We start from the raw sequence: 26857 nt of genomic DNA, 5'->3' as shown, positions 1-26857 counted from the left end.
GCTACAAGTTGATTTCAAGCTCAAACGAGTCAAGAATGAAACTACAAGTTGATTCCAATTTCAAACAACCAAAAATGAAACTACAAGTTGTTTTCAACTTCAAACGAGTCTGGAATGAAGCTACAAGTTGTTTTCAACTTCAATCTAGTCAATAATGAAGCTCCAAGTTGGTTTCAAGCTCAAACGAGTCAAAATAAACTACAATTTGATTCCAATTTCAAACAACCGAAAATGAAGCTACAAGTTGTTTTCAACTTCAAACGAGTCTGGAATGAAGCTACAAGTTGTTTCCAACTTCAATCTAGTCAATAATAAAGCTACAAGTTGTTTTCAAGCTCAAACGAGTCAAGAATGAAACTACAAGTTGATTCCAATTTCAAACAACCAAAAATGAAGCTACAAGTTGTTTTCAACTTCAAACGAGTCTGGAATGAAGCTACAAGTTGTTTCCAACTTCAATCTAGTCAATAATAAAGCTACAAGTTGATTTCAAGCTCAAACGAGTCAAGAATGAAACTACAAGTTGATTCCAATTTCAAACAACCGAAAATGAAGCTACAAGTAATTTTCAGTTTCAAACGAGTCTGGAATGAAGCTACAAGTTGTTTCCAACTTCAATCTAGTCAATAATAAAGCTACAAGTTGATTTCAAGCTCAAACGAGTCAAGAATGAAACTACAAGTTGATTCCAATTTCAAACAACCAAAATGAAACTACAAGTTGTTTTCAACTTCAAATGAGTCTGGAATTAAGCTACAAGTTGTTTCCAACTTCAATCTAGTCAATAATGAAGCTCCAAGTGGTTTACAAGCTCAAACGAGTCAAAAATAAACTACAAGTTGATTCCAATTTCAAACAACCAAAATGAAGCTACAAGTTGTTTTCAATTTCAAACGAGTTTGGAATTAACTACAAGTTGTTTCCAACTTCAATCTAGTCAATAATGAAGCTACAAGTTGTTTTCGGGCTCAAACGAGTCAAGAATGAAAGTACAAGTTGATTCAATTTCAAACAACCAAAAATGAAGCTACAAGTTGTTTCATCTAGTCAATCAATAAAGCTACAAGTTGTTTCCAAGCTCAAACGAGTCAAAATGAAACTACAAGTTGATTCCAATTTCAAACAACCGAAAATGAAGCTACAAGTAATTTTCAGTTTCAAACGAGTCTGGAATGAAGCTACAAGTTGTTTCCAACTTCAATCTAGTCAATAATAAAGCTACAAGTTGTTTTCAAACTCAAACGAGTCAAGAATGAAACTACAAGTTGATTCCAATTTCAAACAACCAAAAATGAAGCTACAAGTTGTTTTCAACTTCAAACGAGTCTGGAATGAAGCTACAAGTTGTTTCCAACTTCAATCTAGTCAATAATAAAGCTACAAGTTTATTTCAAGCTCAAACGAGTCAAGAATGAAACTACAAGTTGATTCCAATTTCAAACAACCAAAAATGAAGCTACAAGTTGTTTTCAACTTCAAACGAGTCTGGAATGAAGCTACAAGTTGTTTCCAACTTCAATCTAGTCAATAATAAAGCTACAAGTTGATTTCAAGCTCAAACGAGTCAAGAATGAAACTACAAGTTGATTCCAATTTCAAACAACCAAAAATGAAACTACAAGTTGTTTTCAATTTCAAACGAGTCTGGAATGAAGCTACAAGTTGTTTCCAACTTCAATCTAGTCAATAATAAAGCTACAAGTGGTTTACAAGCTCAAACGAGTCAAAAATAAAACTACAATTTGATTCCAATTTCAAACAACCGAAAATGAAGCTACAAGTTGTTTTCAACTTCAAACGAGTCTGGAATGAAGCTACAAGTTGTTTCCAACTTCAATCTAGTCAATAATAAAGCTACAAGTTGTTTTCAAGCTCAAACGAGTCAAGAATGAAACTACAAGTTGATTCCAATTTCAAACAACCAAAATGAAGCTACAAGTTGTTTTCAACTTCAAACGAGTCTGGAATGAAGCTACAAGTTGTTTCCAACTTCAATCTAGTCAATAATAAAGCTACAAGTTGATTTCAAGCTCAAACGAGTCAAAATGAAACTACAAGTTGATTCCAATTTCAAACAACCGAAAATGAACTACAAGTAAGTTTTCAGTTTCAAACGAGTCTGGAATGAAGCTACAAGTTGTTTCCAACTTCAATCTAGTCAATAATAAAGCTACAAGTTGTTTTCAAGCTCAAACGAGTCAAGAATGAAACTACAAGTTGATTCCAATTTCAAACAACCAAAAATGAACTACAAGTTGTTTTTCAACTTCAAACGAGTCTGGAATGAAGCTGCAAGTTGTTTCCAACTTCAATCTAGTCAATAATGAAGCTCCAAGTGGTTTTCAAGCTCAAACGAGTCAAAATAAACTACAAGTTGATTCCAATTTCAAACAACCAAAAATGAAGCTACAAGTTGTTTTCAATTTCAAACGAGTTTGGAAATAAACTACAACTTGTTTCCAACTTCAATCTAGTCAATAATGAAGCTACAAGTTGTTTTCGGGCTCAAACGAGTCAAGAATGAAAGTACAAGTTGATTCGAATTTCAAACAACCAAAAATGAAGCTACAAGTTGTTTCCAATCTAGTCAATTTCATAAAGCTACAAGTTGTTTTTTCAAGCTCAAACGAGTCAAAAATGAAACTACAAGTTGATTCAAATTTCAAACAACCGAAAATGAAGCTACAAGTAATTTTCAGTTTCAAACGAGTCTGGAATGAAGCTACAAGTTGTTTCCAACTTCAATCTAGTCAATAATAAGCTACAAGTTGTTTCAAGCTCAAACGAGTCAAGAATGAAACTACAAGTTGATTCCAATTTCAAACAACCAAAAATGAAACTACAAGTTGTTTTCAACTTCAAACGAGTCTGGAATGAAGCTACAAGTTGTTTCCAACTTCAATCTAGTCAAAATAAAGCTACAAGTTGATTTCAAGCTCAAACGAGTCAAAATGAAACTACAAGTTGATTCCAATTTCAAACAACCAAAAATGAAGCTACAAGTTTTTCACTTCAAACGAGTCTGGAATGAAGCTACAAGTTGTTTCCAACTTCAATCTAGTCAATATAAAGCTACAAGTTGTTTCAAGCTCAAACGAGTCAAGAATGAAACTACAAGTTGATTCCAATTTCAAACAACCAAAATGAAGCTACAAGTAATTTTCAGTTTCAAACGAGTCTGGAATGAAGCTACAAGTTGTTTCCAACTTCAATCTAGTCAATAATAAAGCTACAAGTTGTTTTCAAGCTCAAACGAGTCAGAAATGAAACTACAAGTTGATTCCAATTTCAAACAACCGAAAATGAAGCTACAAGTTGTTTTCAACTTCAAACGAGTCTGGAATGAAGCTACAAGTTGTTTCCAACTTCAATCTAGTCAATAATAAAGCTACAAGTTGATTTCAAGCTCAAACGAGTCAAGAATGAAACTACAATTTGATTCCAATTTCAAACAACCAAAAATGAAGCTACAAGTTGTTTTCAACTTCAAACGAGTCTGGAATGAAGCTACAAGTTGTTTCCAACTTCAATCTAGTCAATAATAAAGCTACAAGTTGTTTTCAAGCTCAAACGAGTCAGAATGAAACTACAAGTTGATTCCAATTTCAAACAACCAAAATGAAACTACAAGTTGTTTTCAACTTCAAACGAGTCTGGAATGAAGCTACAAGTTGTTTCCAACTTCAATCTAGTCAATAATAAAGCTACAAGTTGTTTTCAAGCTCAAACGAGTCAAAATGAAACTAAAGTTGATTCCAATTTCAAACAACCGAAAATGAAGCTACAAGTAATTTTCAGTTTCAAACGAGTCTGGAATGAAGCTACAAGTTGTTTCCAACTTCAATCTAGTCAATAAAAGCTACAAGTTGTTTTCAAGCTCAAACGAGTCAAGAATGAAACTACAAGTTGATTCCAATTTCAAACAACCGAAAATGAAGCTACAAGTAATTTTCAGTTTCAAACGAGTCTGGAATGAAGCTACAAGTTGTTTCCAACTTCAATCTAGTCAATAATAAAGCTACAAGTTGTTTTCAAGCTCAAACGAGTCAAGAATGAAACTACAAGTGATTCCAATTTCAAACAACCAAAATGAAACTACAAGTTGTTTTCAACTTCAAACGAGTCTGGAATTAAGCTACAAGTTGTTTCCAACTTCAATCTAGTCAATAATGAAGCTACAAGTGTTTTCAAGCTCAAACGAGTCAAAAATGAAACTACAATTGATTCCAATTTCAAACAACCAAAAATGAAGCTACAAGTTGTTTTCAGTTTCAAACGAGTCTGGAATGAAGCTACAAGTTGTTTCCAACTTCAATCTAGTCAATAAGAAAGCTACAAGTTGTTTCAAGCTCAAACGAGTCAAAATGAAACTACAAGTTGATTCCAATTTCAAACAACCGAAAATGAAGCTACAAGTTTTTTCAGTTTCAAACGAGTCTGGAATGAGCTACAAGTTGTTTCCAACTTCAATCTAGTCAATAATAAAGCTACAAGTTGTTTTCAAGCTCAACGAGTCAAGAATGAAACTACAAGTTGATTCCAATTTCAAACAACCAAAAATGAAACTACAAGTTGTTTTCAACTTCAAACGAGTCTGGAATGAAGCTACAAGTTGTTTCCAACTTCAATCTAGTCAATAATAAAGCTCCAAGTGGTTTACAAGCTCAAACGAGTCAAATAAACTACAATTTGATTCCAATTTCAAACAACCAAAATGAAGCTACAAGTTGTTTCAACTTCAAACGAGTCTGGAATGAAGCTACAAGTTGTTTCCAACTTCAATCTAGTCAATAAAGCTACAAGTTGTTTTCAAGCTCAAACGAGTCAAGAATGAAACTACAAGTTGATTCCAATTTCAAACAACCGAAAATGAAGCTACAAGTTGTTTCAACTTCAAACGAGTCTGGAATGAAGCTACAAGTTGTTTCCAACTCAATCTAGTCAATAATAAAGCTACAAGTTGTTTTCAAGCTCAAACGAGTCAAGAATGAAACTACAAGTTGATTCCAATTTCAAACAACCAAAAATGAAGCTACAAGTTGTTTTCAATTTCAAACGAGTCTGGAATGAAGCTACAAGTTGTTTCCAACTTCAATCTAGTCAATAATAAAGCTACAAGTTGATTTCAAGCTCAAACGAGTCAAGAATGAAACTACAAGTTGATTCCAATTTCAAACAACCGAAAATGAAGCTACAAGTTGTTTTCAACTTCAAACGAGTCTGGAATGAAGCTACAAGTTGTTTCCAACTTCAATCTAGTCAATAATAAAGCTACAAGTTGTTTTCAAGCTCAAACGAGTCAAGAATGAAACTACAAGTTGATTCCAATTTCAAACAACAAAAATGAAACTACAAGTTGTTTTCACTTCAAACGAGTCTGGAATGAAGCTACAATTGTTTCCAACTTCAATCTAGTCAATAATGAAGCTACAAGTTGTTTTCAAGCTCAAACGAGTCAAAAATGAAACTACAAGTTGATTCCAATTTCAAACAACCAAAAATGAAGCTACAAGTTGTTTTCAACTTCAAACGAGTCTGGAATGAAGCTACAAGTTTGTTCCAACTTCAATCTAGTCAATAATAAGCTACAAGTTTTTTCAAGCTCAAACGAGTCAAAAATGAAACTACAATAATTCCAATTTCAAACAACCAAAATGAAGCTACAAGTAATTTCAATTTCAAACGAGTCTGGAATGAAGCTACAGTTGTTTCCAACTTCAATCTAGTCAATAATAAAGCTACAAGTTGTTTTCAGCTCAAACGAGTCTGGAATGAACTACAAGTTGTTTCAACTTCAATCTAGTCAATTAAAGCTACAAGTTGTTTCAAGCTCAAACGAGTCAAGAATGAAACTACAAGTTGATTCCAATTTCAACACCAAAAAATGAAACTACAAGTTGTTTTCAATTTCAAACGAGTCTGGAATTAAGCTACAAGTTGTTTCCAACTTCAATCTAGTCAATAATGAAGCTCCAAGTGGTTTACAAGCTCAAACGAGTCAAAAATAAACTACAATTTGATTCCAATTTCAAACAACCAAAAATGAAGCTACAAGTTGTTTTCAATTTCAAACGAGTTTGGAATTAAACTACAACTTGTTTCCAACTTCAATCTAGTCAATAATGAAGCTACAAGTTGTTTTCGGCTCAAACGAGTCAAGAATGAAACTACAAGTTGATTCCAATTTCAAACAACCAAAAATGAAGCTACAAGTTGTTTTCAACTTCAAACGAGTCTGGAATGAAGCTACAAGTTGTTTCCAACTTCAATCTAGTCAATCATAAAGCTACAAGTTGTTTTCAAGCTCAAACGAGTCAAAAATGAAACTACAAGTTAATTCCAATTTAAAACAACCGAAAATGAAGCTACAAGTAATTTTCAGTTTCAAACGAGTCTGGAATGAAGCTACAAGTTGTTTCCAACTTCAATCTAGTCAATAATAAAGCTACAAGTTGTTTTCAAGCTCAAACGAGTCAAGAATGAAACTACAAGTTGATTCCAATTTCAAACAACCGAAAATGAAACTACAAGTTGTTTTCAACTTCAAACGAGTCTGGAATGAAGCTACAAGTTGTTTCCAACTTCAATCTAGTCAATAATAAAGCTACAAGTTGATTTCAAGCTCAAACGAGTCAAGAATGAAACTACAAGTTGATTCCAATTTCAACAACCAAAAATGAAACTACAAGTAATTTTCAGTTTCAAACGAGTCTGGAATGAAGCTACAGTTGTTTCCAACTTCAATCTAGTCAATAATAAAGCTACAAGTTGATTTCAAGCTCAAACGAGTCAAGAATAAAAACTAACAGTTGATTCAATTTCAAAAACCAAAAATGAAACTACAAGTTGTTTTCAACTTCAAATGAGTCTGGAATTAAGCTGCAAGTTGTTTCCAACTTCAATCTAGTCAATAATGAAGCCCAAGTGGTTACAAGCTCAAACGAATCAAAAATAATACTCATTTGATTCCAATTTCAAACAACCAAAAATGAAGCTACATGTTGTTTTCAATTTCAAACGTGTTTGGAATTAAACTACAACTTTTCCAACTTCAATCTAGTCAATAATGAAGCTAAAAGTTGTTTTCGGGCTCAAACGAGTCAAGAATGAAAGTACACAGTTGATTCGATTTCAAACAACCAAAAATGAAGCTACAAGTTGTTCCATCTAGTCAATCATAAAGCTAAAAGTTGTTTCACGCTCAATCGAGTCAAAAATGAACTACAAGTTGATTCCAATTTCAAACAACCGAAATGAAGCTACAAGTAATTTTCAGTTTCAAACGAGTCTGGAATGAAGCTACAAGTTGTTTCCAACTTCAATCTAGTCAATAATAAAGCTACAAGTTGATTTCAAGCTCAAAGAGTCAAGAATGAAAACTACAAGTTGATTCCAATTTCAAACCAACCAAAAATGAAACTACAAGTTGTTTTCAATTCAACGAGTCTGGAATGAAGCTACAAGTTGTTTCCAACTTCAATCTAGTCAATATAAAGCTACAAGTTGGTTTCAAGCTCAAACGTGTCAAGAATGAAAAAACTACAAGTTGATTCCAATTTCAAACAACCGAAAATGAAACTACAAGTTGTTTTCAAATTTCAAACGAGTCGGAATGAAGTACAAGTGTTCCAACTTCAATCTAGTCATAATAAAGTAAAGTTGATTTCAAGCTCAAACGAGTCAAGAATGAAACTACAAGTTGATTCCAATTTCAAACAACCGAAAATGAAACATTCGATTTTCCCCAGCTGATCACCTAACGTGGGACGGGTTAACCTGCAAACTCATCTCCTACAAAGTTATATGGAGCTCCATTCGGAACAAGCAATCGACTTCTCTGATGAATCTGATTGCGTGGGTGAGTTGTGAGGTTGAGTACTCCATATCTGCACCATTGAAAGCTGTTGGTGGCCGGAATCGCCACCTCCGGCGAAGCCAGGGGCGGCGACTGCATATTGGCAGTTTAGCCCCTGAGCTTTTGGAGGTGGTGAAGTCTAGCCACCCAAGTTTCATTTCTGTCATTTTGACCCCTGGAGTTTCCAAGTGTTTTGCAAATCAAACCCTGAACTTTTAAAATCTTTTAAAAGTTTTATTTATTTAATTTTAATTTCGAAATCAATTATTTTAATTTCAAAATAGTTTTAATTATCTATAATTCAAATAAATCTGATTTAATTATTAATTAATTTTAATTAATAATTAATTATTATAATTAGTCAATTAATTTAATTATTAATTGATTAATTGTTTTAATTAATTATTAATTAATTTTAATTGATTTATTAATTAGATTTAATTATTTTAAAATGATTTTAAAATTCCGAAAAATAGTTTCGAGCTTTGAAATATTATTCTAAAATATGTGTGAAGCTCGTTAATTGTTTTCAAATGATTTCGGACTTGATTTCGAGTATCCAAAATTGATTATTCATTTATAAAATGATTCTTTGACCTGTTTTAATTCCGAAAAATGTTCTAAAATCCATATCAAATGCCAGAAAAATCCTTTTGACTTCAAACCTTCTTTGAAAAATAAATTTCATCGAATATCTTATGTGATACGTGTTATGGCATATCTGATTGATGTGTTACGTGTCTACATGAACATTATATAATTGTTTTGATATATCTTTTGATCCGTTAATCGGATTTGGGTGAAACGAAGGGTAGTTAGGAACTCGTTGCGAAGGTGTGATAATAAGAATAGTATGAGATCATATATTGATAGATGATTGTTGTGATTAGCAGAGAAGCGAGACGTAAAAAGGAAAAGCAAGTGGCGATAGAGTAGTATAGCGAGCAAGTGTAATTGAAACTTGATATCAGCTATATAAGGCAAGTTTCCCTCAGACTTTCCTTCAATTATATTTTGTATCTGTTGTGATTATTTAGTGAACTTTCTGATAAAGTCCTGTGACCAATTGAATTATAGCATGGATTATTTATCCTATTGATTCTTGAACCTTCAACCAGATTTCTTGAATTATATTATGGATTACTTACCTTATTGATTCTTGAACCTTTGACCGATTCTTTGATACCTGCTACGAAACTTATTTCAATTGTAAACCTTCTATCTTTAAAACTTCTAAATGATTACCATAAGAACCTAATTTCATTTCAACAATATACCCTCGATACCTCAACCAGTTATCTATCACTCTTTCTTCAGACCGTAACCAGTTGATCAACCCCAAATAACATCTGTTATGGCATATACCTTACAGTTGATTAATTCTTTCCATAAACTCCAGTTTCTTGATCTTAACAGCATTCATTTATACTTGGATTCTTTTTGTGAACCTAGAACCCTTCTTCATATAAACGCTACCCTTTGATATGCTTTGTCATCTTATGAGACAATGTTTAATTCTTGTCTAAACCATGAAGTTATTTTTCATTCCTCCTTTGAGATCCATCTGAGACACTTTGAATAGTAGTCTGCTTCTGCTTCAAAATTTATTTATGATGTTGATGTTTCTATTTTATTGAATACTATTGTTGATCATCTTGATTGTGATAGAATTGGATAGTTTTCTAAACTTGGACCAAATGAATGGTCAGACCAGATGAGTGGTCGCTTTAGGCCAATGTGTGCCTTGGATCCAGTAAACGAGCATGGTGGGACCTGCTCGGGGTTAGTGTCTGACTGATCAGCAGCCTAACCTTTGATTTTTAAAAAAAAAATAAATTTAATATCCAATTCTAATCGTACTTTAAAAACAAATCTTGGTATTGAGATTGATTCCCTTAGACACTGGTTTCCTTCAGCTTATGATTAATATTTTAAATTGATATTGTTATACTTGCTGAGCTGGTTAGCTCACTCTTGCGGTATTTTATGTTCTTTCCAGTGAAAGCAGAGAAAGTTGGTAACGATGACCCTCAGGCTAGTGGTAAGGCCAGGATTCCAGGCTAGGAGAGGAAGAGAGCTATCAGCGGCACCTGGTTTTTATATATGTACTAGTTTGAATAACGAGACACAAATGATGTGTAAGCTTGTAAGATTTAAGTTTATATTTTGGGATTGGGTTTGTAATAATTAAAGTTATGCTGTGGCTTGTTTTATACTTTAACCTGTTGCGATCCATGGACAGCTAAGGGTCACTGTATATATTATATTAATTACAGGTTTATGTTATGTTGTGGACCCCAAACTTCTGACCCGGGTTTGGAGGGCGCCACAGCTACAAGTTGTTTTCAAGCTCAAACGAGTCAAGAATGAAACTACAAGTTGATTCCAATTTCAAACAACCAAAATGAAACTACAAGTTGTTTTCAACTTCAAACGAGTCTGGAATGAAGCTCCAAGTTGTTTCCAACTTCAATCTAGTCAATAATAAAGCTACAAGTTGTTTTCAAGCTCAAACGAGTCAAGAATGAAACTACAAGTTGATTCCAATTTCAAACAACCAAAAATGAAACTACAAGTTGTTTTCAACTTCAAACGAGTCTGGAATGAAGCTACAAGTTGTTTCCAACTTCAATCTAGTCAATAATAAAGCTACAAGTTGATTTCAAGCTCAAACGAGTCAAGAATGAAACTACAAGTTGATTCCAATTTCAAACAACCAAAAATGAAACTACAAGTTGTTTTCAACTTCAAACGTGTCTGGAATGAAGCTACAAGTTGTTTCCAACTTCAATCTAGTCAATAATAAAGCTACAAGTTGATTTCAAGCTCAAACGAGTCAAGAATGAAACTACAAGTTGATTCCAATTTCAAACAACCGAAAATGAAGCTACAAGTAATTTTCAGTTTCAAACGAGTCTGGAATGAAGCTACAAGTTGTTTCCAACTTCAATCTAGTCAATCATAAAGCTACAAGTTGTTTTCAAGCTCAATCGAGTCAAAAATGAAACTACAAGTTACTTCCAATTTAAAACAACCGAAAATGAAGCTACAAGTAATTTTCAGTTTCAAACGAGTCTGGAATGAAGCTACAAGTTGTTTCCAACTTCAATTTAGTCAATAATAAAGCTACAAGTTGTTTTCAAGCTCAAACGAGTCAAGATTGAAACTACAAGTTGATTCCAATTTCAAACAACCAAAAATGAAACTACAAGTTGTTTTCAACTTCAAACGAGTCTGGAATGAAGCTACAAGTTGTTTCCAACTTCAATCTAGTCAATAATAAAGCTACAAGTTGTTTTCAAGCTCAAACGAGTCAAGAATGAAACTACAAGTTGATTCCAATTTCAAACAACCAAAAATGAAACTACAAGTTGTTTTCAACTTCAAACGAGTCTGGAATGAAGCTACAAGTTGTTTCCAACTTCAATCTAGTCAATAATAAAGCTACAAGTTGATTTCAAGCTCAAACGAGTCAAGAATGAAACTACAAGTTGATTCCAATTTCAAACAACCGGAAATGAAGCTACAAGTTGTTTTCAACTTCAAACGAGTCTGGAATGAAGCTACAAGTTGTTTCCAACCTTAATCTAGTCAATCATAAAGCTACAAGTTGTTTTCAAGCTCAATCGAGTCAAAAATGAAACTACAAGTTAATTCCAATTTAAAACAACCGAAAATGAAGCTACAAGTAATTTTCAGTTTCAAACGAGTCTGGAATGAAGCTACAAGTTGTTTCCAACTTCAATCTAGTCAATAATAAAGCTACAAGTTGTTTTCAAGCTCAAACGAGTCAAGAATGAAACTACAAGTTGATTCCAATTTCAAACAACCAAAAATGAAACTACAAGTTGTTTTCAACTTCAAACGAGTCTGGAATGAAGCTCCAAGTTGTTTCCAACTTCAATCTAGTCAATAATAAAGCTACAAGTTGTTTTCAAGCTCAAACGAGTCAAGAATGAAACTACAAGTTAATTCCAATTTCAAACAACCAAAAATGAAACTACAAGTTGTTTTCAACTTCAAACGAGTCTGGAATGAAGCTACAAGTTGTTTCCAACTTCAATCTAGTCAATAATAAAGCTACAAGTTGATTTCAAGCTCAAACGAGTCAAGAATGAAACTACAAGTTGATTCCAATTTCAAACAACCAAAAATGAAACTACAAGTTGTTTTCAACTTCAAACGTGTCTGGAATGAAGCTACAAGTTGTTTCCAACTTCAATCTAGTCAATAATAAAGCTACAAGTTGATTTCAAGCTCAAACGAGTCAAGAATGAAACTACAAGTTGATTCCAATTTCAAACAACCGAAAATGAAGCTACAAGTAATTTTCAGTTTCAAACGAGTCTGGAAGGAAGCTACAAGTTGTTTCCAACTTCAATCTAGTCAATCATAAAGCTACAAGTTGTTTTCAAGCTCAATCGAGTCAAAAATGAAACTACAAGTTACTTCCAATTTAAAACAACCGAAAATGAAGCTACAAGTAATTTTCAGTTTCAAACGAGTCTGGAATGAAGCTACAAGTTGTTTCCAACTTCAATCTAGTCAATAATAAAGCTACAAGTTGTTTTCAAGCTCAAACGAGTCAAGATTGAAACTACAAGTTGATTCCAATTTCAAACAACCAAAAATGAAACTACAAGTTGTTTTCAACTTCAAACGAGTCTGGAATGAAGCTACAAGTTGTTTCCAACTTCAATCTAGTCAATAATAAAGCTACAAGTTGTTTTCAAGCTCAAACGAGTCAAGAATGAAACTACAAGTTGATTCCAATTTCAAACAACCAAAAATGAAACTACAAGTTGTTTTCAACTTCAAACGAGTCTGGAATGAAGCTACAAGTTGTTTCCAACTTCAATCTAGTCAATAATAAAGCTACAAGTTGATTTCAAGCTCAAACGAGTCAAGAATGAAACTACAAGTTGATTCCAATTTCGAACAACCAAAAATGAAACTACAAGTTGTTTTCAACTTCAAACGAGTCTGGAATGAAGCTCCAAGTTGTTTCCAACTTCAATCTAGTCAATAATAAAGCTACAAGTTGTTTTCAAGCTCAAACGAGTCAAGAATGAAACTACAAGTTGATTCCAATTTCAAACAACCAAAAATGAAACTACAAGTTGTTTTCAACTTCAAACGAGTCTGGAATGAAGCTACAAGTTGTTTCCAACTTCAATCTAGTCAATAATAAAGCTACAAGTTGCTTTCAAGCTCAAACGAGTCAAGAATGAAACTACAAGTTGATTCCAATTTCAAACAACCAAAAATGAAACTACAAGTTGTTTTCAACTTCAAACGTGTCTGGAATGAAGCTACAAGTTGTTTCCAACTTCAATCTAGTCAATAATAAAGCTACAAGTTGATTTCAAGCTCAAACGAGTCAAGAATGAAACTACAAGTTGATTCCAATTTCAAACAACCGAAAATGAAGCTACAAGTAATTTTCAGTTTCAAACGAGTCTGGAATGAAGCTACAAGTTGTTTCCAACTTCAATCTAGTCAATCATAAAGCTACAAGTTGTTTTCAAGCTCAATCGAGTCAAAAATGAAACTACAAGTTATTCCAATTTAAAACAACCGAAAATGAAGCTACAAGTAATTTTCAGTTTCAAACGAGTCTGGAATGAAGCTACAAGTTGTTTCCAACTTCAATTAGTCAATAATAAAGCTACAAGTTGTTTTCAAGCTCAAACGAGTCAAGATGAAACTACAAGTTGATTCCAATTTCAAACAACCAAAAATGAAACTACAAGTTGTTTTCAACTTCAAACGAGTCTGGAATGAAGCTACAAGTTGTTTCCAACTTCAATCTAGTCAATAATAAAGCTACAAGTTGTTTTCAAGCTCAAACGAGTCAAGAATGAAACTACAAGTTGATTCCAATTTCAAACAACCAAAAATGAAACTACAAGTTGTTTTCAACTTCAAACGAGTCTGGAATGAAGCTACAAGTTGTTTCCAACTTCAATCTAGTCAATAATAAAGCTACAAGTTGATTTCAAGCTCAAACGAGTCAAGAATGAAACTACAAGTTGATTCCAATTTCAAACAACCGGAAATGAAGCTACAAGTTGTTTTCAACTTCAAACGAGTCTGGAATGAAGCTACAAGTTGTTTCCAACTTAATCTAGTCAATCATAAAGCTACAAGTTGTTTTCAAGCTCAATCGAGTCAAAAATGAAACTACAAGTTAATTCCAATTTAAAACAACCGAAAATGAAGCTACAAGTAATTTTCAGTTTCAAACGAGTCTGGAATGAAAGCTACAAGTTGTTTCCAACTTCAATCTAGTCAATAATAAAGCTACAAGTTGTTTTCAAGCTCAAACGAGTCAAGAATGAAACTACAAGTTGATTCCAATTTCAAACAACCAAAAATGAAACTACAAGTTGTTTTCAACTTCAAACGAGTCTGGAATGAAGCTCCAAGTTGTTTCCAACTTCAATCTAGTCAATAATAAAGCTACAAGTTGTTTTCAAGCTCAAACGAGTCAAGAATGAAACTACAAGTTGATTCCAATTTCAAACAACCAAAAATGAAACTACAAGTTGTTTTCAACTTCAAACGAGTCTGGAATGAAGCTACAAGTTGTTTCCAACTTCAATCTAGTCAATAATAAAGCTACAAGTTGATTTCAAGCTCAAACGAGTCAAGAATGAAACTACAAGTTGATTCCAATTTCAAACAACCAAAAATGAAACTACAAGTTGTTTTCAACTTCAAACGTGTCTGGAATGAAGCTACAAGTTGTTTCCAACTTCAATCTAGTCAATAATAAAGCTACAAGTTGATTTCAAGCTCAAACGAGTCAAGAATGAAACTACAAGTTGATTCCAATTTCAAACAACCGAAAATGAAGCTACAAGTAATTTTCAGTTTCAAACGAGTCTGGAATGAAGCTACAAGTTGTTTCCAACTTCAATCTAGTCAATCATAAAGCTACAAGTTGTTTTCAAGCTCAATCGAGTCAAAAATGAAACTACAAGTTACTTCCAATTTAAAACAACCGAAAATGAAGCTACAAGTAATTTTCAGTTTCAAACGAGTCTGGAATGAAGCTACAAGTTGTTTCCAACTTCAATTAGTCAATAATAAAGCTACAAGTTGTTTTCAAGCTCAAACGAGTCAAGATTGAAACTACAAGTTGATTCCAATTTCAAACAACCAAAAATGAAACTACAAGTTGTTTTCAACTTCAAACGAGTCTGGAATGAAGCTACAAGTTGTTTCCAACTTCAATCTAGTCAATAATAAAGCTACAAGTTGTTTTCAAGCTCAAACGAGTCAAGAATGAAACTACAAGTTGATTCCAATTTCAAACAACCAAAAATGAAACTACAAGTTGTTTTCAACTTCAAACGAGTCTGGAATGAAGCTACAAGTTGTTTCCAACTTCAATCTAGTCAATAATAAAGCTACAAGTTGATTTCAAGCTCAAACGAGTCAAGAATGAAACTACAAGTTGATTCCAATTTCAAACAACCGGAAATGAAGCTACAAGTTGTTTTCAACTTCAAACGAGTCTGGAATGAAGCTACAAGTTGTTTCCAACTTAATCTAGTCAATCATAAAGCTACAAGTTGTTTTCAAGCTCAATCGAGTCAAAATGAAACTACAAGTTAATTCCAATTTAAAACAACCGAAAATGAAGCTACAAGTAATTTTCAGTTTCAAACGAGTCTGGAATGAAGCTACAAGTTGTTTCCAACTTCAATCTAGTCAATAATAAAGCTACAAGTTGTTTTCAAGCTCAAACGAGTCAAGAATGAAACTACAAGTTGATTCCAATTTCAAACAACCAAAAATGAAACTACAAGTTGTTTTCAACTTCAAACGAGTCTGGAATGAAGCTCCAAGTTGTTTCCAACTTCAATCTAGTCAATAATAAAGCTACAAGTTGTTTTCAAGCTCAAACGAGTCAAGAATGAAACTACAAGTTAATTCCAATTTCAAACAACCAAAAATGAAACTACAAGTTGTTTTCAACTTCAAACGAGTCTGGAATGAAGCTACAAGTTGTTTCCAACTTCAATCTAGTCAATAATAAAGCTACAAGTTGATTTCAAGCTCAAACGAGTCAAGAATGAAACTACAAGTTGATTCCAATTTCAAACAACCAAAAATGAAACTACAAGTTGTTTTCAACTTCAAACGTGTCTGGAATGAAGCTACAAGTTGTTTCCAACTTCAATCTAGTCAATAATAAAGCTACAAGTTGATTTCAAGCTCAAACGAGTCAAGAATGAAACTACAAGTTGATTCCAATTTCAAACAACCGAAAATGAAGCTACAAGTAATTTTCAGTTTCAAACGAGTCTGGAATGAAGCTACAAGTTGTTTCCAACTTCAATCTAGTCAATCATAAAGCTACAAGTTGTTTTCAAGCTGAATCGAGTCAAAAATGAAACTACAAGTTTATTCCAATTTAAAACAACCGAAAATGAAGCTACAAGTAATTTTCAGTTTCAAACGAGTCTGGAATGAAGCTACAAGTTGTTTCCAACTTCAATCTAGTCAATAATAAAGCTACAAGTTGTTTTCAAGCTCAAACGAGTCAAGAATGAAACTACAAGTTGATTCCAATTTCAAACAACCAAAAATGAAACTACAAGTTGTTTTCAACTTCAAACGAGTCTGGAATGAAGCTACAAGTTGTTTCCAACTTCAATCTAGTCAATAATAAAGCTACAAGTTGTTTTCAAGCTCAAACGAGTCAAGAATGAAACTACAAGTTGATTCCAATTTCAAACAACCAAAAATGAAACTACAAGTTGTTTTCAACTTCAAACGAGTCTGGAATGAAGCTACAAGTTGTTTCCAACTTCAATCTAGTCAATAATAAAGCTACAAGTTGATTTCAAGCTCAAACGAGTCAAGAATGAAACTACAAGTTGATTCCAATTTCAAACAACCGGAAATGAAGCTACAAGTTGTTTTCAACTTCAAACGAGTCTGGAATGAAGCTACAAGTTGTTTCCAACTTAATCTAGTCAATCATAAAGCTACAAGTTGTTTTCAAGCTCAATCGAGTCAAAAATGAAACTACAAGTTAATTCCAATTTAAAACAACCGAAAATGAAGCTACAAGTAATTTTCAGTTTCAAACGAGTCTGGAATAAAGCTACAAGTTGTTTCCAACTTCAATCTAGTCAATAATAAAGCTACAAGTTGTTTTCAAGCTCAAACGAGTCAAGAATGAAACTACAAGTTGATTCCAATTTCAAACAACCAAAAATGAAACTACAAGTTGTTTTCAACTTCAAACGAGTCTGGAATGAAGCTACAAGTTGTTTCCAACTTCAATCTAGTCAATAATAAAGCTACAAGTTGTTTTCAAGCTCAAACGAGTCAAGAATGAAACTACAAGTTGATTCCAATTTCAAACAACCAAAAATGAAACTACAAGTTGTTTTCAACTTCAAACGAGTCTGGAATGAAGCTACAAGTTGTTTCCAACTTCAATCTAGTCAATAATAAAGCTACAAGTTGATTTCAAGCTCAAACGAGTCAAGAATGAAACTACAAGTTGATTCCAATTTCAAACAACCAAAAATGAAACTACAAGTTGTTTTCAACTTCAAACGTGTCTGGAATGAAGCTACAAGTTGTTTCCAACTTCAATCTAGTCAATAATAAAGCTACAAGTTGATTTCAAGCTCAAACGAGTCAAGAATGAAACTACAAGTTGATTCCAATTTCAAACAACCGAAAATGAAGCTACAAGTAATTTTCAGTTTCAAACGAGTCTGGAATGAAGCTACAAGTTGTTTCCAACTTCAATCTAGTCAATCATAAAGCTACAAGTTGTTTTCAAGCTCAATCGAGTCAAAAATGAAACTACAAGTTACTTCCAATTTAAAACAACCGAAAATGAAGCTACAAGTAATTTTCAGTTTCAAACGAGTCTGGAATGAAGCTACAAGTTGTTTCCAACTTCAATTAGTCAATAATAAAGCTACAAGTTGTTTTCAAGCTCAAACGAGTCAAGATTGAAACTACAAGTTGATTCCAATTTCAAACAACCAAAAATGAAACTACAAGTTGTTTTCAACTTCAAACGAGTCTGGAATGAAGCTACAAGTTGTTTCCAACTTCAATCTAGTCAATAATAAAGCTACAAGTTGTTTTCAAGCTCAAACGAGTCAAGAATGAAACTACAAGTTGATTCCAATTTCAAACAACCAAAAATGAAACTACAAGTTGTTTTCAACTTCAAACAAGTCTGGAATGAAGCTACAAGTTGTTTCCAACTTCAATCTAGTCAATAATAAAGCTACAAGTTGATTTCAAGCTCAAACGAGTCAAGAATGAAACTACAAGTTGATTCCAATTTCAAACAACCGAAATGAAGCTACAAGTTGTTTTCAACTTCAAACGAGTCTGGAATGAAGCTACAAGTTGTTTCCAACTTAATCTAGTCAATCATAAAGCTACAAGTTGTTTTCAAGCTCAATCGAGTCAAAAATGAAACTACAAGTTAATTCCAATTTAAAACAACCGAAAATGAAGCTACAAGTAATTTTCAGTTTCAAACGAGTCTGGAATGAAGCTACAAGTTGTTTCCAACTTCAATCTAGTCAATAATAAAGCTACAAGTTGTTTTCAAGCTCAAACGAGTCAAGAATGAAACTACAAGTTGATTCCAATTTCAAACAACCAAAAATGAAACTACAAGTTGTTTTCAACTTCAAACGAGTCTGGAATGAAGCTCCAAGTTGTTTCCAACTTCAATCTAGTCAATAATAAAGCTACAAGTTGTTTTCAAGCTCAAACGAGTCAAGAATGAAACTACAAGTTGATTCCAATTTCAAACAACCAAAAATGAAACTACAAGTTGTTTTCAACTTCAAACGAGTCTGGAATGAAGCTACAAGTTGTTTCCAACTTCAATCTAGTCAATAATAAAGCTACAAGTTGATTTCAAGCTCAAACGAGTCAAGAATGAAACTACAAGTTGATTCCAATTTCAAACAACCAAAAATGAAACTACAAGTTGTTTTCAACTTCAAACGAGTCTGGAATGAAGCTACAAGTTGTTTCCAACTTCAATCTAGTCAATAATAAAGCTACAAGTTGATTTCAAGCTCAAACGAGTCAAGAATGAAACTACAAGTTGATTCCAATTTCAAACAACCGAAAATGAAGCTACAAGTAATTTTCAGTTTCAAACGAGTCTGGAAGGAAGCTACAAGTTGTTTCCAACTTCAATCTAGTCAATCATAAAGCTACAAGTTGTTTTCAAGCTCAAACGAGTCAAAAATGAAACTACAAGTTACTTCCAATTTAAAACAACCGAAAATGAAGCTACAAGTAATTTTCAGTTTCAAACGAGTCTGGAATGAAGCTACAAGTTGTTTCCAACTTCAATCTAGTCAATAATAAAGCTACAAGTTGTTTTCAAGCTCAAACGAGTCAAGAATGAAACTACAAGTTGATTCCAATTTCAAACAACCAAAAATGAAACTACAAGTTGTTTTCAACTTCAAACGAGTCTGGAATGAAGCTACAAGTTGTTTCCAACTTCAATCTAGTCAATAATAAAGCTACAAGTTGTTTTCAAGCTCAAACGAGTCAAGAATGAAACTACAAGTTGATTCCAATTTCAAACAACCAAAAATGAAACTACAAGTTGTTTTCAACTTCAAACGAGTCTGGAATGAAGCTACAAGTTGTTTCCAACTTCAATCTAGTCAATAATAAAGCTACAAGTTGATTTCAAGCTCAAACGAGTCAAGAATGAAACTACAAGTTGATTCCAATTTCAAACAACCAAAAATGAAACTACAAGTTGTTTTCAACTTCAAACGAGTCTGGAATGAAGCTACAAGTTGTTTCCAACTTCAATCTAGTCAATAATAAAGCTACAAGTTGTTTTCAAGCTCAAACGAGTCAAGAATGAAACTACAAGTTGATTCCAATTTCAAACAACCAAAAATGAAACTACAAGTTGTTTTCAACTTCAAACGAGTCTGGAATGAAGCTACAAGTTGTTTCCAACTTCAATCTAGTCAATAATAAAGCTACAAGTTGTTTCAAGCTCAAACGAGTCAAGAATGAAACTACAAGTTGATTCCAATTTCAAACAACCAAAAATGAAACTACAAGTTGTTTTCAACTTCAAACGAGTCTGGAATGAAGCTACAAGTTGTTTCCAACTTCAATCTAGTCAATAATAAAGCTACAAGTTGATTTCAAGCTCAAACGAGTCAAGAATGAAACTACAAGTTGATTCCAATTTCAAACAACCGAAAATGAAGCTACAAGTAATTTTCAGTTTCAAACGAGTCTGGAATGAAGCTACAAGTTGTTTCCAACTTCAATCTAGTCAATAATAAAGCTACAAGTTGTTTTCAAGCTCAACGAGTCAAAATGAAACTACAAGTTGTTCCAATTTAAAACAACCGAAAATGAAGCTACAAGTAATTTTCAGTTTCAAACGAGTCTGGAATGAAGCTACAAGTTGTTTCCAACTTCAATCTAGTCAATAATAAAGCTACAAGTTGTTTTCAAGCTCAAACGAGTCAAGAATGAAACTACAAGTTGATTCCAATTTCAAACAACCAAAAATGAAACTACAAGTTGTTTTCAACTTCAAACGAGTCTGGAATGAAGCTACAAGTTGTTTCCAACTTCAATCTAGTCAATAATAAAGCTACAAGTTGTTTTCAAGCTCAAACGAGTCAAGAATGAAACTACAAGTTGATTCCAATTTCAAACAACCAAAAATGAAACTACAAGTTGTTTTCAACTTCAAACGAGTCTGGAATGAAGCTACAAGTTGTTTCCAACTTCAATCTAGTCAATAATAAAGCTACAAGTTGATTTCAAGCTCAAACGAGTCAAGAATGAAACTACAAGTTGATTCCAATTTCAAACAACCAAAAATGAAACTACAAGTTGTTTTCAACTTCAAACGAGTCTGGAATGAAGCTACAAGTTGTTTCCAACTTCAATCTAGTCAATAATAAAGCTACAAGTTGTTTTCAAGCTCAAACGAGTCAAGAATGAAACTACAAGTTGATTCCAATTTCAAACAACCAAAAATGAAACTACAAGTTGTTTTCAACTTCAAACGAGTCTGGAATGAAGCTACAAGTTGTTTCCAACTTCAATCTAGTCAATAATAAAGCTACAAGTTGTTTTCAAGCTCAAACGAGTCAAGAATGAAACTACAAGTTGATTCCAATTTCAAACAACCAAAAATGAAACTACAAGTTGTTTTCAACTTCAAACGAGTCTGGAATGAAGCTACAAGTTGTTTCCAACTTCAATCTAGTCAATAATAAAGCTACAAGTTGTTTTCAAGCTCAAACGAGTCAAGAATGAAACTACAAGTTGATTCCAATTTCAAACAACCGAAAATGAAGCTACAAGTTGTTTCAGTTTCAAACGAGTCTGGAATGAAGCTACAAGTTGTTTCCAACTTCAATCTAGTCAATAATAAAGCTACAAGTTGTTTTCAAGCTCAAACGAGTCAAGAATGAAACTACAAGTTGATTCCAATTTAAACAACCGAAAATGAAGCTACAAGTAATTTTCAGTTTCAAACGAGTCTGGAATGAAGCTACAAGTTGTTTCCAACTTCAATCTAGTCAATAATAAAGCTACAAGTTGTTTTCAAGCTCAAACGAGTCAAGAATGAAACTACAAGTTGATTCCAATTTCAAACAACCAAAATGAAACTACAAGTTGTTTTCAACTTCAAACGAGTCTGGAATGAAGCTACAAGTTGTTTCCAACTTCAATCTAGTCAATAATAAAGCTACAAGTTGTTTTCAAGCTCAAACGAGTCAAGAATGAAACTACAAGTTGATTCCAATTTCAAACAACCAAAAATGAAACTACAAGTTGTTTTCAACTTCAAACGAGTCTGGAATGAAGCTACAAGTTGTTTCCAACTTCAATCTAGTCAATAATAAAGCTACAAGTTGATTTCAAGCTCAAACGAGTCAAGAATGAAACTACAAGTTGATTCCAATTTCAAACAACCGAAAATGAAGCTACAAGTTGTTTTCAACTTCAAACGAGTCTGGAATGAAGCTACAAGTTGTTTCCAACTTCAATCTAGTCAATCAATAAAGCTACAAGTTGTTTTCAAGCTCAAACGAGTCAAAATGAAACTACAAGTTGATTCCAATTTAAAACAACCGAAAATGAAGCTACAAGTAATTTTCAGTTTCAAACGAGTCTGGAATGAAGCTACAAGTTGTTTCCAACTTCAATCTAGTCAATAATAAAGCTACAAGTTGTTTTCAAGCTCAAACGAGTCAAGAATGAAACTACAAGTTGATTCCAATTTCAAACAACCAAAAATGAAACTACAAGTTGTTTTCAACTTCAAACGAGTCTGGAATGAAGCTACAAGTTGTTTCCAACTTCAATCTAGTCAATAATAAAGCTACAAGTTGTTTTCAAGCTCAAACGAGTCAAGAATGAAACTACAAGTTGATTCCAATTTCAAACAACCAAAAATGAAACTACAAGTTGTTTTCAACTTCAAACGAGTCTGGAATGAAGCTACAAGTTGTTTCCAACTTCAATCTAGTCAATAATAAAGCTACAAGTTGATTTCAAGCTCAAACGAGTCAAGAATGAAACTACAAGTTGATTCCAATTTCAAACAACCAAAAATGAAACTACAAGTTGTTTTCAACTTCAAACGAGTCTGGAATGAAGCTACAAGTTGTTTCCAACTTCAATCTAGTCAATAATAAAGCTACAAGTTGTTTTCAAGCTCAAACGAGTCAAGAATGAAACTACAAGTTGATTCCAATTTCAAACAACCGAAAATGAAGCTACAAGTAATTTTTCAATTTCAAACGAGTCTGGAATGAAGCTACAAGTTGTTTCCAACTTCAATCTAGTCAATAATAAAGCTACAAGTTGTTTTCAAGCTCAAACGAGTCAAAATGAAACTACAAGTTGATTCCAATTTAAACAACCGAAAATGAAGCTACAAGTAATTTTCAGTTTCAAACGAGTCTGGAATGAAGCTACAAGTTGTTTCCAACTTCAATCTAGTCAATAATAAAGCTACAAGTTGTTTTCAAGCTCAAACGAGTCAAGAATGAAACTACAAGTTGATTCCAATTTCAAACAACCAAAAATGAAACTACAAGTTGTTTTCAACTTCAAACGAGTCTGGAATGAAGCTACAAGTTGTTTCCAACTTCAATCTAGTCAATAATAAAGCTACAAGTTGTTTTCAAGCTCAAACGAGTCAAGAATGAAACTACAAGTTGATTCCAATTTCAAACAACCAAAATGAAACTACAAGTTGTTTTCAACTTCAAACGAGTCTGGAATGAAGCTACAAGTTGTTTCCAACTTCAATCTAGTCAATAATAAAGCTACAAGTTGATTTCAAGCTCAAACGAGTCAAGAATGAAACTACAAGTTGATTCCAATTTCAAACAACCAAAATGAAACTACAAGTTGTTTTCAACTTCAAACGAGTCTGGAATGAAGCTACAAGTTGTTTCCAACTTCAATCTAGTCAATAATAAAGCTACAAGTTGTTTTCAAGCTCAAACGAGTCAAGAATGAAACTACAAGTTGATTCCAATTTCAAACAACCAAAATGAAACTACAAGTTGTTTTCAACTTCAAACGAGTCTGGAATGAAGCTACAAGTTGTTTCCAACTTCAATCTAGTCAATAATAAAGCTACAAGTTGTTTTCAAGCTCAAACGAGTCAAGAATGAAACTACAAGTTGATTCCAATTTCAAACAACCAAAATGAACTACAAGTTGTTTTCAACTTCAAACGAGTCTGGAATGAAGCTACAAGTTGTTTCCAACTTCAATCTAGTCAATAATAACTACAAGTTGTTTTCAAGCTCAAACGAGTCAAGAATGAAACTACAAGTTGATTCCAATTTCAACAAACAACCGAAAATGAAGCTACAAGTAATTTTCAGTTTCAAACGAGTCTGGAATGAAGCTACAAGTTGTTTCCAACTTCAATCTAGTCAATAATAAAGCTACAAGTTGTTTTCAAGCTCAAACGAGTCAAGAATGAAACTACAAGTTGATTCCAATTTCAAAAAAACCGAAAATGAAGCTACAAGTATTTTCAGTTTCAAACGAGTCTGGAATGAAGCTACAAGTTGTTTCCAACTTCAATCTAGTCAATAATAAAGCTACAAGTTGTTTTCAAGCTCAAACGAGTCAAGAATGAAACTACAAGTTGATTCCAATTTCAAACAACCAAAAATGAAACTACAAGTTGTTTTCAACTTCAAACGAGTCTGGAATGAAGCTACAAGTTGTTTCCAACTTCAATCTAGTCAATAATAAAGCTACAAGTTGTTTTCAAGCTCAAACGAGTCAAGAATGAAACTACAAGTTGATTCCAATTTCAAACAACCAAAAATGAAACTACAAGTTTTTTCAACTTCAAACGAGTCTGGAATGAAGCTACAAGTTGTTTCCAACTTCAATCTAGTCAATAATAAAGCTACAAGTTGTTTTCAAGCTCAAACGAGTCAAGAATGAAACTACAAGTTGATTCCAATTTCAAACAACCAAAAATGAAGCTACAAGTTGTTTTCAACTTCAAACGAGTCTGGAATGAAGCTACAAGTTGTTTCCAACTTCAATCTAGTCAATAATAAAGCTACAAGTTGTTTTCAAGCTCAAACGAGTCAAAATGAAACTACAAGTTGATTCCAATTTCAAAACAACCGAAAATGAAGCTACAAGTAATTTTCAGTTTCAAACGAGTCTGGAATGAAGCTACAAGTTGTTTCCAACTTCAATCTAGTCAATAATAAAGCTACAAGTTGTTTTCAAGCTCAAACGAGTCAAGAATGAAACTACAAGTTGATTCCAATTTCAAACAACCAAAATGAAACTACAAGTTGTTTTCAACTTCAAACGAGTCTGGAATGAAGCTACAAGTTGTTTCCAACTTCAATCTAGTCAATAATAAAGCTACAAGTTGTTTTCAAGCTCAAACGAGTCAAGAATGAAACTACAAGTTGATTCCAATTTCAAACAACCAAAAATGAAACTACAAGTTGTTTTCAACTTCAAACGAGTCTGGAATGAAGCTACAAGTTGTTTCCAACTTCAATCTAGTCAATAATAAAGCTACAAGTTGATTTCAAGCTCAAACGAGTCAAGAATGAAACTACAAGTTGATTCCAATTTCAAACAACCAAAAATGAACTACAAGTTGTTTTCAACTTCAAACGAGTCTGGAATGAAGCTACAAGTTGTTTCCAACTTCAATCTAGTCAATAATAAAGCTACAAGTTGATTTTCAAGCTCAAACGAGTCAAGAATGAAACTACAAGTTGATTCCAATTTCAAACAACCGAAAATGAAGCTACAAGTTGTTTTCAGTTTCAAACGAGTCTGGAATGAAGCTACAAGTTGTTTCCAACTTCAATCTAGTCAATAATAAAGCTACAAGTTGTTTTCAAGCTCAAACGAGTCAAAAATGAAACTACAAGTTGTATTCCAATTTCAAACAACCGAAAATGAAGCTACAAGTAATTTAAGTTTCAAACGAGTCTGGAATGAAGCTACAAGTTGTTTCCAACTTCAATCTAGTCAATAATAAAGCTACAAGTTGTTTTCAAGCTCAAACGAGTCAAGAATGAAACTACAAGTTGATTCCAATTTCAAACAACCAAAAATGAAACTACAAGTTGTTTTCAACTTCAAACGAGTCTGGAATGAAGCTACAAGTTGTTTCCAACTTCAATCTAGTCAATAATAAAGCTACAAGTTGATTTCAAGATCAAAACGAGTCAAGAATGAAACTACAAGTTGATTCCAATTTCAAACAACCAAAATGAAGCTACAAGTAATTTTCAGTTTCAAACGAGTCTGGAATGAAGCTACAAGTTGTTTCCAACTTCAATCTAGTCAATAATAAAGCTACAAGTGTTTTCAAGCTCAAACGAGTCAGAATGAAACTACAAGTTGATTCCAATTTCAAAACAACCAAAAATGAAGCTACAAGTTGTTTTCAACTTCAAACGAGTCTGGAATGAAGCTACAAGTTGTTTCCAACTTCAATCTAGTCAATAATAACTACAAGTTGTTTTCAAGCTCAAACGAGTCAAGAATGAAACTACAAGTTGATTCCAATTTCAAACAACCAAAAATGAAACTACAAGTTGTTTCAACTTCAAACGAGTCTGGAATGAAGCTACAAGTTGTTTCCAACTTCAATCTAGTCAATAATAAAGCTACAAGTTGATTTCAAGCTCAAACGAGTCAAGAATGAAACTACATACAAGTTGATTCCAATTTCAAACAACCAAAATGAAACTACAAGTGTTTTCAACTTCAAACGAGTCTGGAATGAAGCTACAAGTTGTTTCCAACTTCAATCTAGTCAAAATAAAGCTACAAGTTGATTTCAAGCTCAAACGAGTCAAGAATGAAACTACAAGTTGATTCCAATTTCAAACAACCAAAAATGAAATACAAATTGTTTTCAACTTCAAACGAGTCTGGAATGAAGCTACAAGTTGTTTCCAACTTCAATCTAGTCAATCATAAAGCTACAAGTTGTTTTCAAGCTCAATCGAGTCAAAACTGAAACTACAAGTTAATTCCAATTTAAAACAAACCGAAAAAATGAAGCTACAAGTAATTTTCAGTTTCAAACGAGTCTGGAATGAAGCTACAAGTTGTTTCCAACTTCAATCTAGTCAATAATAAAGCTACAAGTTGTTTTCAAGCTCAAACGAGTCAAGAATGAAACTACAAGTTGATTCCAATTTCAAACAACCAAAAATGAAACTACAAGTTGTTTTCAACTTCAAATGAGTCTGGAATTAAGCTACAAGTTGTTTCCAACTTCAATCTAGTCAATAATAAAGCTACAAGTTGTTTTCAAGCTCAAACGAGTCAAAATAAACTACAAGTTGATTCCAATTTCAAAAACAACCAAAATGAAGCTACAAGTTGTTTTCAATTTCAAACGAGTCTGGAATTAAGCACAAGTTGTTTCCAACTTCAATCTAGTCAATAATGAAGCTA

The sequence above is a fragment of the Daucus carota genome, chromosome 1 (genome assembly GCF_001625215.2).
Source record: "Daucus carota subsp. sativus chromosome 1, DH1 v3.0, whole genome shotgun sequence".
In the NCBI taxonomy this organism is placed as follows: Eukaryota; Viridiplantae; Streptophyta; class Magnoliopsida; order Apiales; family Apiaceae; genus Daucus; species Daucus carota.
The sequence above is the reverse complement of the archived record's forward strand: the minus strand, read 5'-3'. Positions refer to the sequence as shown.